Source organism: Camellia sinensis, chromosome 13, assembly GCF_055761805.1.
Source record: "Camellia sinensis isolate YWXY chromosome 13, ASM5576180v1, whole genome shotgun sequence".
In the NCBI taxonomy this organism is placed as follows: domain Eukaryota; kingdom Viridiplantae; phylum Streptophyta; class Magnoliopsida; order Ericales; family Theaceae; genus Camellia; species Camellia sinensis.
In genome coordinates this window covers 106048583-106063721 of record NC_138973.1, presented here as the reverse complement: position 1 = coordinate 106063721, position 15139 = coordinate 106048583, and positions in this window count along the sequence as shown.

The following is a 15139-nucleotide window of genomic DNA, read 5'->3' as shown; positions in this document are numbered from 1 at the left end:
CTTCCTACCGCAATGGGCTTGATCTCCTTAAAGAAAACGAGATATCCATACCTCAGCCTGATCTATTTATATCTCATTTTCTTTGCATCATTTATCAATAAAATATAATTTTTTCTAGTATTTTCACCAACAATTTTAAGGAGTTCAAACATGGAACAAGTGCCAGAAAAAACCAATGATGGAATTGGAGATCTCAACAAACCTTTCAAGTTCAAAAGAGTTCATTTTAAGAGGTGGAAAGGAAAAATATTCTTTTACCTTAGCCTTTTGAAAGTTGCATATGTTCTTACTGAGAAGGAACCAAACAAAATCCCAACCGAGGAGATGAATGATGAAGACTACGAGGCACATGAAGCAAAAGTGGTTTCGTACAATACAAATGAGTATAAATATCGCTTTTATCTCTTAAATTTCCTTGCTGATTAATTTTATGATTATTACTATGACACCACTTATACTTTGTCTTCTATTAATTTTTGGTATGCTCGCTTGCGTCATATTAACAGTAAATATGTAGGAAGCATGAGTAGTTTAGAGTTAATTCCTAAAGTGACAAAAAATTTTGAGAAATGTGAAGTTTGTAGTAAAGCAAAAATTACCAAGAGGCCTCATAAAAGTGTTGAAAAAAATACCGAATTGCTAGAATTATTTTATACTGATTTGTGTGAGTTTGAAGGAATTTTAACTCGGGGTGGTAACCTATATTTTATCATTTTTATTGATGATTTTTCAAAATACACAAACGTATATTTATTAAAAAATAAAAGTGATGCTTTTGAAAAATTTAAAGAATTCCTTCTTGAAGTGGAAAATCAATTCGGTAAAAAGATTAAAAGAATTAAAAGTGATAGAGGCTGGAAGTCTGAATCTCTAGGATTCAACTCTTTTGTTCAGTCATTGAGAATTATTCATGAGACTACTCCATCATATTCACCTTCATCTAATGGCGTAACTGAAAGAAAAAAATAAAACGTTAATTGACTTGACGAATGCTATACTTATTGATTCATGTGCTCCCTCAAATCTTTGGGGCGATGCTATTTTGACTACTTGCCATGTGATAAATTGAATGCCACACAAAAAGACTAAAATTGTACCTTATGAGTTGTGACGGGGGCATAAACCAAATCTAGGTTATTTGAGGGTTTGGGGTTATTTAGCTTTTGTGAGACTTGCAGATCCTAAACGACCTAAATTGGGTGAACGAGCTACCACCTGTGCTTTTCTTGGGTATGCGTTGCATAGTACAGCTTATAGATTTTTTGATATGGGAAATAATATTATTTTTGAATCAGGTGATACTATTTTTCATGAAAATAAATTTCCTTTCAAATCAGAAATAGTGAGGGTCAAATAATTTTTGAAAATATTTTATCTATGCCTAGCTCTTCTACTCCTCAAGTTTTTCAAGAAAAAGAAAATTTTCAAATTCAACCAAGAAGAAGTAAACGAGCTAGAGTTGAAAAAGATTTTGGCCCTGACCATTATCTTTACAATGTGGAAGAAATTCCTCTTACGGTGCAAGAAGTTTTATCATCACCTGATGCTATTTTCTGGAGAAAGGCTGTAAATGATAAGATAGACTCACTACTTTCAAATAAAACATGGAAGCTAGTGGATTTACCTCCAGGTTGTAAAACTATTGGGTGTAAATGGGTCCTTCGTAAAAAACTTAAACCGGATAGAACTATAGATAAATATAAAGTGAGGCTTGTCGCTAAAGGTTTAAAGTAACAAGTTGATCTTGATTTCTTTGATACTTTTTCTCCGGTTACTAGAGTTACATCCATTAGACTGTTGATTGCAGTGGCTGCAATTCATGATTTAAAAATTCATCAAATGGATGTAAAAACAACATTTTTAAATGGAGATCTAGATGAGGAGATTTACATGGACCAACCCGAAGGCTTTGTAGAGCCTGGCCAAGAAAGCAAGGTGTGTAAGCTAACTAAATCCCTTTATGGTTTAAAACAGGCTCCTAAACAGTGGCATGAGAAATTTGATTCTTGCATGCTTGAGAATGACTATAAGACGAATGAATGTGATAAGTGCATATATTATAAAACTTGTGAGAATGCACATGTGATTATTAGACTATATGTGGATGATCTACTTATCTTTGGCTCTAATTTGCATATTATAAATGAGACTAAAAATATGCTCAATAGCCATTTTGATATGAAAGATCTTGGTGAAGCTAATTTTATTTTGGAAATTAAAATTACCAAGACTAATGATGGTATTTTTCTTGATCAGTCGCATTATGTTGAGAAAATTTAAAAGAATATAATTTTCTAGATTGTAAACATGTTGTTACTCCTTTTGATGCAAGCATACATTTGTCTGTTGTAACAAATGAAAAAGAAGTGATTAATCAAAAGGAATATGCTAGCATGATTGGTAGTTTGAGATATGCCACTGACTGTACTAGACCTGATATTGCATATGCTGTTGGAGTGCTTAGCAGGTTTACTAGCAAGCCAAGTCGAGATCATTGGCTAGCCATGGGAAGAATTATGAGATATTTATCTGGAACAAAAAATTATGGTTTGTTTTAAAACAAGTATCCTGCGGTACTTGAGAGATATAGTGATGCCGATTGGAACACTTTGTCAGGTGATTCTCTCTCTACCTCGAGTTTTATTTTTACCTTGGGTGGTGGTGCTATATGTTGGAAGTCTAAAAAACAGACAGTAATTGCTAATTCTACAATGGAAGCTGAGCTTATAGCGTTAGCTTCAGCATGTGAGGAAGCGAATTGGTTGAGAGATTTGTTACATAAAATTCCTTTTTGGGAAAAACCAATTCCTCCTGTGTTAATTCGTTGCGATAGCACTGCTGCTATTGGTAGAGTGAACAACCATTTTTATAATGGGAAATCCAGACCTATTCGAAGAAAACACAATAATGTGAGATCCTATTTGAGTAATGGCATCATAACTGTAAATTATGTAAGATCTTGTGATAATCTTGCGGATCCGTTAACCAAGGCTTTGGCGAGAAATAGGGTCTGGAATACATCGAGGGGGATGGGTTTGAAACCTATAAAATCATAAACCATGTATGAGGATGCCCAACCTAGGGACCAGAGATCTTGTAACTAGGTTCAATGGGAAGAACGAATCATATAGTGGTTGTAAAAAATACACTCTTTAATATTTTGTTATCCATCCCTATGATGTAAGTGCATTTGTCCTATAATGTTGGAGGGTTGAGTTTTTATACTCTTAATGAAATTTTGTAGCTCTTGTTGAGTGGGGTGTGTAAATTACAGGCACATCCTTGACAGATTTCACCTATGTGAGCATGAAAGTGGGGTCGCTTTCTATGAGAACAAGACTTATTCTCAAATATGCTAATGAAAACTGGGATAAGCACAAGGCCGTAATGTGCTGGCTATTAAAAGCTCATGTTAACACCTGAATTATTATGTGTGAGCAGTAATTCTTTATTTCCCCTAAGCAGTCATCATTCAAGTTTGAGACTACTACTGACTCAGGAGTAGAGGTTGTTGTTTCACTAATGAAGGTTCAATGCAGAACACACCTTCATGATGCATACTAGTCTACCTTTGTTTAGTAATCTCTTTTATTTTTATTTTTATTTTTTGATATTAAAATGAGTGAGGGATTGTTGGACCATTTTAATATCTTATATTTATTTATTGATTCATAAATGAGATTTTATTACTTTGGTAACCTCTTGGTCATAAATGGAGGTTAAATAGAATTCATGAACTAGGTTAGTGGTCATTATTTTGGTGTAACCATTTTCTCTTATTTAATGGTCTGTAAGGTCCTAGTGGTCTATAAATAGTCCCTCTCATCAACTCTTTTCTACACTACTAACACATCAACTATTTTCTATATAAGAGAGATTACTAACAAAGAAGGGTGTTTTATTGGTGGAGCTTTGGGTTCACCATCTTGTGTAGAGTTGACCTAAACCATACGACAAGTGGTTGGGCTGTTGTATCCTGGAGGGAACAAGTCATAGTTTTGTGACTGCTGCATCGGTATTGGAGTTCTTCTTACCGTAGTGGGCTTGATCTCCTTAAAGAAAACGAGATATCCCTACCTCAGCTTGATCTATTTGTATCTCATTTTCTTTGCATCATATTAATAAAATATAATTTTTTCTGATATTTTCACCAACAGGAAAGAAGTGAATTGGTTGTTCTATGTTAATTGTTGAGTTGGGTCATTGCTTGATATCATTACTTGGTAATTGTTGAATCGGTTGTTAGATTCTGATAATCTTGTTTTCTGGGTGTGGAATCCATTGTTTTTTTAGGATAAGATGAGTTCAAATGTGTCAAAAGCTATAGTTCAGAGAGGCAAACTTCAAGTTCATAATTGCTGAAAATGTACACTCGTTTGAACTTGAGTGTGATGAATATATTGTTGTTGAGGCTATCCAATGGTTCCTAGAATCGGGGGATTCCATTAAATGACCAGTTGCTTTTGTGCTTGGACATGAAAATTGAGTCACAGCGGCCAGTTTCAGCCTATAAACGTCCGATGACCGTGAAGTTTTCTTGTTCAATAGAGCGAGGATGCAAAGTAATTTGATTGATGCTGCTGCAGAGCAAGTTGAAAGTGTGTGTATAATATTTGAGTTAAGGGTTATAATTGGAATATGTGATGTGTACAATAAGACAAATAATAACTAATCAAATTCATAAGTGTGTATCGATCAAATATATATATATATATATATAAATATGTATACTGAGAAATGATGTGTGCTGAAATAAAATTTCTCCATAATGATTTATGTTATCCCAATTTTACACCCCTCATTTAATATGAACAATAATTTCATTAATATTTTTAATCTAAGCAAAATTATATTTTTTAATCATAATATTAGTAAACCACAATGAAAAATTAATTGATAAGTTTTATTTTGTTTTGAAAATTATTAGTGAGTTACATCAAATTTTAATATTGACAAACAGATTCTATTTTCTTTTTTATATTATAAATTGTTATAAAAAAAATTCAGTTATTCGTAATAGTATTTTTTTAATTTTTTTTTAACTTTTCTCATTAAAATATGAACAAAAAAAAAATCATAAATAATTTTAATTTACTTAAAATTTTATAATAATAATATTTTTAATTGTTGAAATTAAATGAATTTTCATTAGCCTCGTTTGGCAACTACATGTTTTAGCTAAAAATTCAAAAAGTCACTATAAATTGTCACATCGCTCTCTCTATTTTTCTGCACATCTTTTTATAAAAAACTAAAAAATTACTAAAATAATTTGTTTCTAAACAAGGCGAATCTTCATCAACTATCTCATGCATTGAAAAATATATAAATTTATCATAATATTGTTTTTCATAACTCTTTAGAAGTTTAATAAAATTTAGCCTTTTTAGATTGTTTCTACTAAATAAAATTCATAATTGGAAATAACAAAAATTGACGCATTTTTGTTTTTTACTAAAGTTGTTTCAATTTAATTGTTAGTTATATTTTTTAATATAATATTAATATTTTATTCAGTTAAATTTTTTAATTTTAATTAAGTTAAAATTATTTATAAAATTATTGTTCATGTTAAATGAAAAGGGTAAAATTGAGATAAGATATACCAGTACAGAGTAATGAACTTTTTGGAGACATTTTATGACAAATAAGACTTAGTTGTCCATATTCAAACTGAAGAATAGTAATCTTAAGAGTAAAATAGAACTTATTAGTAGTTTGTTTTTTTTCATATGACCAATGTATTTCTGATGAAAAATTGGACCAAATATTATATGAATTGAAATCTTAAAAGGGCCTAATGTAATTATGTCAAACTTATATAACTTATTATTTTTTCTTCAAACCTCAATAAATGAGTGTAATTTGCCCATACAAATTTTATAATTGCCCATACAAATTTGTAATTTGCCCATCCTCACGTGTAAAATCACCCCCAAATTATGCTAATAACTGCTAAATAACATAAATCGCGTGGAGTGATAAATATGATGTCTTACTTTTCTAGACTCATAATAAATCCCAAACCCTATTAATGATATTTATTATGCGTATTATTATATATAAATAGATTTCTCCCACTAAACTTTGTAGTAGAGTCTACATAAATACATATAGATTTATATCTTTTGTCTAGGAGTAATAAGAAAAGAATTGTGTTATATGTACAAATTAATGTATTATAATTAGTATATCAATTGATAATGTGATATAATTTAAGAGATTTTTGGTATTTAAAATATAATTAATGAGTGAGATCAATAATAATGTTATAACTAGTATTGACAGACTAGTTAGTATACTAATTGATGTATGTAGTACCACCGATAAAAAAGTCAAGTAAAAAATATATATTTATGTATAGTACTTTACCTTTCTTGTATACAATTATTGTATTTACCAATGCCACACATTAAAAAAGCAGTGGTACTATATGCATCAATTAATATACACACTAGTGTACCAACTAGTGTTATCCCATTATTATTGACCCCACTTCTTATACAAATTACAAGTACCCACAACCTTTAAAATTATGTTATATAATCGGTTACTATACTAGTTAGTACATTAATTAGTACAGATAACATTATTCTTAAAAAAAAAATAATTAGAAAATGCAATGTATGGAGTAGATTCATTATAGGCAGGGCACACACCCAACATGTATTTCCTGGACACTTTTCTACACGCTTTTATTGGGTCTGTTTAGTAATCATTTCGTTTTTAATTTTTAGTTTATATTTATAAAAATTTTAAAAATTGTCATAAAAACTTGTTTGATAATTTTTTTGATTTATAAATGGTTATCTCAGTTTATAAATTTAAGGAAAAAACGTAAACTCAAAAAATGAGTTTACGTTTTCAGTTTTCAATTTTCTTTTTCAATTAATTGTTTTTCAAATAAATTTATTTTCAATTTTTTTTTCAAATAATTTTTATTTCAAATAATTTTTTTCAATTAATTTTTTTTTTCAAATAATTTTTTTTCAATTAATCTTTTTTGTTCAATTATTTTTTTAATTAATTTTTTTTTCATTTTTTTCAAATAGTTTTTTTCAAATTTTTTTTTTCAATTAATTTTTTTCCAATTAAATTTTTTTTCAATTATTTTTTTAATTAATTTTTTTTCAATTATAATATGTGTGATCACATTGTCATAAATAATAAAAATAAATATAAATGTTTTAGGCTTGAACAAATATATTTTTTAGTTTATGTTTTTAAATTTTTTTAAATATTTTGTTTAAATCAAACGCGTTTGTAATTTATATTTTTTTAAAAATAAACAAAAACCACTTTATAAAATTTTTGTAAACATAAACAAAAAACGTAAACGTTACCAAACGTTACCTAATATTTCCCCTTCATATTTTGAGAATTTTGGCTACATAATTCATTTTAATTATTTATATATGCACATATATATGACATGTACCCCATTGATAATGCGTATTTTTTGGTTTCGAACTGCAAGAATGCTGTGCATTGCACACCCCAAGCTAGGAAATTAACCATATCATCTTGGCAGCTTATGAGCTAAATTTACAAAATCATTGTAGACTTGTTTTTATTGAGTCACTTTGAAATTATATTTTAATGAATTTTTACAATGAGATTCGTGTTGAGCACTGAAATTTCCAAAGCTTTGACATCAAGCAGAAGCATCAACTTGCTTCATACGAGAGAGAGAGAGAGAGAGAGAGAGAGAGAGAGAGAGAGAGAGAGTTTTGAAAAGTGAGAATGAGGGTGAAGGAGAAAAGCAATGTTGTCACCTTTTCCTTGTTTCATTGTAGCACATAGTTTATTGTCAACTCTTGCATTGATTCAATCTTAGTACTTCTAATCAATCTTTGTCAATATACCCATGTCTTGTTCGAACTTCTTAACTGATTAAATGACAAGTGAAGTATTCTTAAATATTTGGTTAACTAAGGAACTAGTGTATCTTAGAGACTACTCTCTCATTTCCCCAAACAACATAAATTACTCTCTCTCTCTCTCTCTCTCTCTCTCTCTCTCTCAAAGTAGGAATCACTATTTTGTCTCGCCTCTCCCATCTTGCCCGTACCCGTTTCAAAATATGTAGATTTCTCTTAAAAGGATTATGGGGGAAAATGGGTGTTATAGCCCACCCCAATCCCAATTTAAGTATATTAAAATTAAAAATAAAATAAAATATTGATGTTTTACTTATACGATTTAAAAATATATATATTTTGGAAGACATTTTTATCTCACTTGTTGATGATTGTTTGTATTGTTAAAAAATTATTTAAAAAAAATTACAAAAAATCTCAAGATTTGGCTCTCGTAATAAATTAAATGCTTAATCTATTTAATTCTTCAATCTAAATCCCAAATTTATAAACATGTTACAATTCAAACCATCAGTACATCCATGAAGTTGGACAAATGATTTTAAATTGAAACAAATTCAGAATTTCAAGGTTTAAACTAAACCAGTTAAAAGTTCAGAGTTAATTTATTCAAAAGGTTAAACTTTAGAATATTTTTGAAAGTTTCTCTTTAATTTATAATGTTTTATTTTATTAAAATTATTCACATTTATTTATAATAAAATAATAAATAACTCCACCTAAAATAACCTCGACCCAATATAAAATACCCACAAAGATGGGGGCGGGTTCCCTACCCAAAAATGGCATCTTTGAATCCTAGAAGCTTCCAAGAACACATAGACACATCAAAAGCTGAAGCTCTTGCCCTTTTAGTTGAAATCTCCCACCAAATAACTAACAGACAGTTTTTGTTAGATGTGGTTCAAGTTTTCAAATTTCAAGTTAAATAGCTCAATGACAAACACTAACTATTCCCATGCATGACATATAGTTTTCCTCATTTCCAATTCAATTTCCTTCCGCTACTTCTTTGTTGTTTTTTATTTTATTATTATAATGAACCAAATGGCTCTGAAAAATTCAAACCTATATCTTAGTTTAATTTAGGACTATGACTTTTGGTAAGTTTAGTTGTATCTCACGTTTCATGTGAGGTTGTCCTTTACATTAGTGTCTTAATAATTTTCCAAAACTCTCATGACTTCTATGTTTGAGATTAGCATGTAACTCAAGTCCCTTTCAATGTGGGCAAAACTTCTCTGAATAACAAAAGAATAATAACGTTTGAAAGTACAAGACAAAGGCATTAAACCATACAATGAGACAATACTGTAGGACACGAGTGATCAACTACTTCAGCAGACATTCTTTAATTAATCTTAAATTTGGTTTGAATTAGTAGTGCAATCGGTTTGGTTTGAGTTAAAGAAAACATTTAGCATGTTTTTTATTGGTTTTAGTCTAATATAAAGGAGAGATTTATAGGTTTTATGGGTTTTTATAAAAACTAATGAAATCCCACATTAAGAATAAATGAAGAGCAGATACGGGTTGTCATGTAAATGCCTCATTTCCTAACATTTGTTGCAAAGTATGTAAAGATTGCTTGCTTATGTTATAATAAAGAATCCGATATAAAAAATATTTTAATATATTATTTTGGTTAATCAGTACTGATGTATAGTTTTTCAGAATTAAATAGACCAATTTCACACTACCGGAAATGACACTTTCAGCGACTAAAATATTGTTCGCCAAAATTCTCATGTTTGGTCACCAAAACTAATTAGCGATTAATTTTTTTTGTCGCCAAGGTCATTGCCTATACCCTATCAGTGATAGTATTGGCGACTAAACTATTTTTGGTCGCCGAATGTGAACGTTTGGCGACTAAAATTTGGTTAGTCGGCAAAAGGTTATCTTTTAGCGACTAAAAGATTAGTCGCCGAAAGTGAAAATTTGGCTATTAAACTTTGGTTAGTCGGCGAAGGTTATCTTTTGGCGGCTAAAATGTTAGTCACTGAAAGTTCTCACATAAAACTGAATTCAATTATTAGAGACTAAGGTTTTAGTCGCCAATAGAAATTTTGTCGCAGATAATAAACTTTGCTTGGTCGCTAATACTATACTTTATGCTACTAAACTTTTATTAGTCGGCAAATAAAATATTTTGGCAACTAAAAGTATTAGTCGCCAAAAGTGATATTCAGTTATTGGAGGCAACACATTTTAGTCGCCAAAAGGGTGGAAGTTTTCATTTCATTCTTTCGCGAGCAAATTGTAAACATTTTAGTTGCCAAAAGGGTGGATCTTTTTCATTTCATTCTTTCGCAACCAAATTGTTTGGTCACCAAAGGATACCCGTGTTTTCCGCTACCAAAATATTTAGTTGGCAATAGTTTATTCTCTCATTCTGATTCGTTTTGGCTACCAACATATTCAGTTGCCAAAAACTTTATAATTTTTTTTTTAAATTTAATTTCTCAACCACCTGTATTTATTCCATTATTAATACAACCTGTACCCTGTATATATAAACAAAATAATCCTTGAATATTGATTATATTAGCAACTACGCGACAACGTGCACACATTCATTAACTTCCAACCATCCAAAAAATTCATATTTAATAGAAAATTATAAATGTAATAGAAATTTCATATCGACCAAGTATAATCCAGCCTCAAAAATATAATTCCATAGATAACATAGGATTAAGCAAATTTAGGCGTTGTTTGTCATATACTAAAAAAGCTAAAAAGTCAAAAAGTCACTATCCTATTTAAGTCACATCATCTTATTTAAGTTACATCACCTCTGTACCACATCACTTCAAACCCAATCCAAACTCAACCCATATTTCATAAAAAATCAAGAAGTACACTTATTTAGAACATCTCAAACCACCCCTTAATATCCAAAGGGTAGTGTATATCATGCGAAAACAGTAATCTGTACCGCACTCCATACATAACATTTTTTTAAGTAAATTTAATATCCAAAAGGTAATCTATACCATGACAAAACAGTAATCTGTACCGCACCAAAAAACTAAGTTGTACCACATCCAAAGGTAATCTATACCTCGCCAAATTATTATTATTTTTTTTGGGTGAATAACCTCACCAAATTTTAGATATGTACCAGGCCAAAAAAGTAATTTGTACGAACAATTACAAGGATGAAGGTATAAACACAATGTTTTACGTACTTGACAAATAAAAGTCGTATCCACAATTCCACGTCAAAAATCATCTGTGAAACTAATGCAAATCATTAGTATTGATTACTTATTGGCATATTTAAAATTATATATAAAAAAATTCAATCCATATCCTCTTCAGCCTTAGTCTCCTTGCACATAGACAAATGATAATTTTTATGTACACTAAACCATGAAAAGAATTGTCATTCCCACTCACAGAAATCAAAAATTCGATACAAAATATTGAGTCTATGAAGAATGTACCCTCTAGATGCTGTTGCAAAAACAAAAATTGGTTCCACATGGTTGCATTTTAGATCCAAGACACTGCAGTACACCAAATGCATGAAGATAAGCATAAAGTAGAAAGTTAATCACTAAAATTTTTTTTGAGCAAGTCCAAATTATAGCAATAAGGAATGAGGAAGTATCTGACCACACTTTCAGTATCTGACCTATGAAAAAAAATATGTGATTTGAGGAATTCCACTAAAAATACTGTCCAATCTTGACAACATGTGAAAGACATACCTTTGAATGTAAGGATATGGCAAGCATCACTAAAAGCAAAATTGCAGTCCACGAGATGAAAAATATGTTAAGAGTGCATAAAGGTTTGGGGACATAGAGTGAATACATCATCCCAATTGTAATGCCCTAAAATAATCACAATAATCCAACTCCAAACAACTAATACGAGATGACATAATTGAAATGATAAGCTTTCATTAATCAAAATTGATATACAAAAGGTGATACATGCGATATATATTCATAAATAGTTCATCGTGAATCTACTGCATGTATGACAAGTGGGAATAAGAAATAAGCTAAACAAATGTTCATATGTCCTAAGGGCTTATATCTTTCCAAGCCAAGGTTTGAGTACATAAAAAATGAGTCATAAGTTCAATATAAATAAAGCCCTGGCCTTGTACAAAAGTTAAGTATAAAATAAATAAAACTGAGCCTTCAGCTCCACAATCCTCCCAAGCTAAGTCCTTGGTGGTGGCATATCACTAGCACCTGAAAATGATTTTCCCAAATAAGGTGAGCCAACGCCCAATAGAAACAATCTAACACAATGTATGAATCTTAACAAAGATATAAGTATGATGTACATCTACAATGCCTATAATAAAATTATTCATAATTCTTCTACAAAACCATGCTATGCCGACTTTATATCTCAATTCACTTTATCTCAGCTCATAAATCATTTTCCATTTCATTCAAACAACCAAACTGAGGGTACAACTCAGGGGTCTCTAATGAACACAACCATTATACAAATACTTCCATTATGCTATTTTACGGATATTTCGTCCTCGAGAATCGGCATACATGTATATGCGGGACTTTCACGCTGGACACGTAGGCCAACTTAATTTAATGGAATCCATCTTTTTTCTTCTCCCAAACATGGAGTACATCCCATTTCTTCTCTCAAACATCTTACATTTACAATGTATTAAAGACATAGCCATATTCAATGACAACGGATAAGAGATTAGTTTTAATTCACCTAATCCTCATGCAGTTTCTACAACAACCATAGCTATCCTCCACTAATAGCCCAAAATAGATATTTCTAAACAGATATACAATCTCCATAATAGATAAATTATCAAACTTCCATAGGTGAGAGATAATACACATCCAACTTCATTATTTATATAAACACTCATCCAATTTCACATTCCCAATACCAATTTCATTTATTTATACAAAATAACCATTTGAGACATTTTAGGGCAAAACTCCATTACCTTCCAAATCCTTCCCAAGTATCAAAATCTACAAATTAATCACACCACAACCTCATATCTACTCTTATAACCATTTTTAATACATACATTTGAAAATCCCTTTTCGATTTTAAACCAAAACCCTAGGTTTGTTCAAAATCACCCCAAGTTTCAATATTATTTACACATCAACAAATAACTAAGTTAAAACTCATAGAAGAGTGTAGAAAGTCCCTACTTCAAGCTCAGAAGACCAAGGAAGAAATGGAGGAACTTTAAAGACACTGAAACCAAGCTTTATTCGGATCAAAATGAAGCTCTTGAGACGCTCTACCTTATTTCCAAGGACACTAGGGTAGAGAAGCCAACGAATCTAGGTGCAAAAGTAGAGAGAAGTTGGGTTTTAAAGAGAGTGAGGGTCAATCTAGGGTTTTGAGAGAAAAATATATGAAAAAGTGATGTAAAAATGTGCTGCTGCGAATTGGTATACACGCAGCTCGCTCGAGCGCAAAAGTTGTCGCTCGAGCAACTAGACACAACAAGTTGTTTTGCTCGAGTGTAGAATGCATACTCCTAGAAGTTTTACAGATAGAAGACCGTCGCTCGAGCACAAGAAGTCTCTCTCGAGCGAAAAACACTACCTCCCTAGTATCTCTGCAAGCCTGCAAAAGTACTGGGAGCTCACAAAGCTCGCTCCAGTGAAGAGGCCAAAATCTAGGCAACAACAATTTGAACCAATAGGTCGGGTCTAAACCAAAATCGCTATACCAATTCCACATACCACTACAACAAAATGCACCTTTGGCGACCAAAAAAAATTTAGTCGCCAAAAGTTATGGAATTGGCAACCAACATTTTTTCAGTCGCCAAAAGTAAAATATTTAGCTACTAATTTTTTTTTAGTCGGGGTATATTCATTATTAGCGATTAAAAAAAAATTTAGTCGCTAAAAATACCAGAATTGGCGAGAAAAAAAAAACTTAGTCGCTGTATATTGACTTTCGGCTACTAAAATATTTAGTCGCCGAATGGAAAATAAAAAAAATATTTTTTTCTCTTTGGTGACTAAAGTTTTAGTCGCCAAAAACTTACTTTCTGCGACAAAAAAAAATTTAGTCGTCGTATACTGATTTTTGGCTACTAAAATATTTAGTCGCCGAATAGAAAATAAAAAAATTATTTTTTCTCTTTGGCGACTAAAGTTTTAGTCGCCAAAAACGTTCAGGGTCAAAAAATTATTTTAGTCACCTTTAGCTCACTTTTTCCGACTAAAATGTTTAGTCGCCAATTGTAATTAAAATTTTCAAAGAGAAAAATTGTCATTGATTATTTTTGGCGACTAAAAAATTATTTTGTTAGCATTAGTTCATGTTTTGGCTACTAAAATAATTTTAGTCGTCATTTGTTAATATTTCCCGACTAAAATTTCATCGCCAAATGTGTATAAAAATTTAGTGGGAAATATTTCATATAGACGCCTAAATTTTTGCCCAAATCTGTTAGTCTTCACGCGGTTCTATTCTATCTCTCTCTCTCTCTCTCTCATAAAGAATCAATCACCACTGCCCCTCATCTCGCCATCGCAGACAACCACAGTTTCCGTCAATCTTCCACTGTCGAATATCGCCACCGCAGCTCACCATTGCCTCGCCTCCCATCGACATTCAGGTTTTTTCCTTGATGCTGTAGGATTTTGATTTCTATGTTTCGAGTAAATGGGTTTTGATTTTTGTTCTAGATTTAGGGTTTTTTGAACTGATTATCAAGTAAATGGGTCTCTTTGCTTCAAATCTATTGATTCTTTTGCCATTTTTTTATATTTATTTTTGGGGGTTGATTTGTACAATCTGATAAACCACTTGAGCTTGTTTGGGGAAAATTTCTAAATGAGGCTATCTCAGTTGTTTCTTCTACGCATGATGCTTGACTTCTACCTAAAGCTTTGGTGATTACATTAATGGAGGGATAGTTGAAAAGGTAGAAGATATATTTCTTTATGTGTTTGTGTGTAACACATGCATTTATAAATAGAGTTTTTTCCCCCCCATCTTACAGGAAAATAAATAAATAAATTGGATTTAGCAAAAGGCTTAAAACAAAAGGCAACAATTAAAATCTAATCAACTTTAGCTGATCTATCCAGAAATGGATCAGCTTTCATAATATATCTATGAAAAAATATTGTTGATTTTCAAGAAATTATCACTCTGTCCTATCACATTACTAACTATGACAAATTCAATCCCTGCCTTGCATTGCAGGCTTTCCTTCTTCATCACCATTTCTTTACTAGCTTTATTTGACTTCTAACTTTTTTTTACAT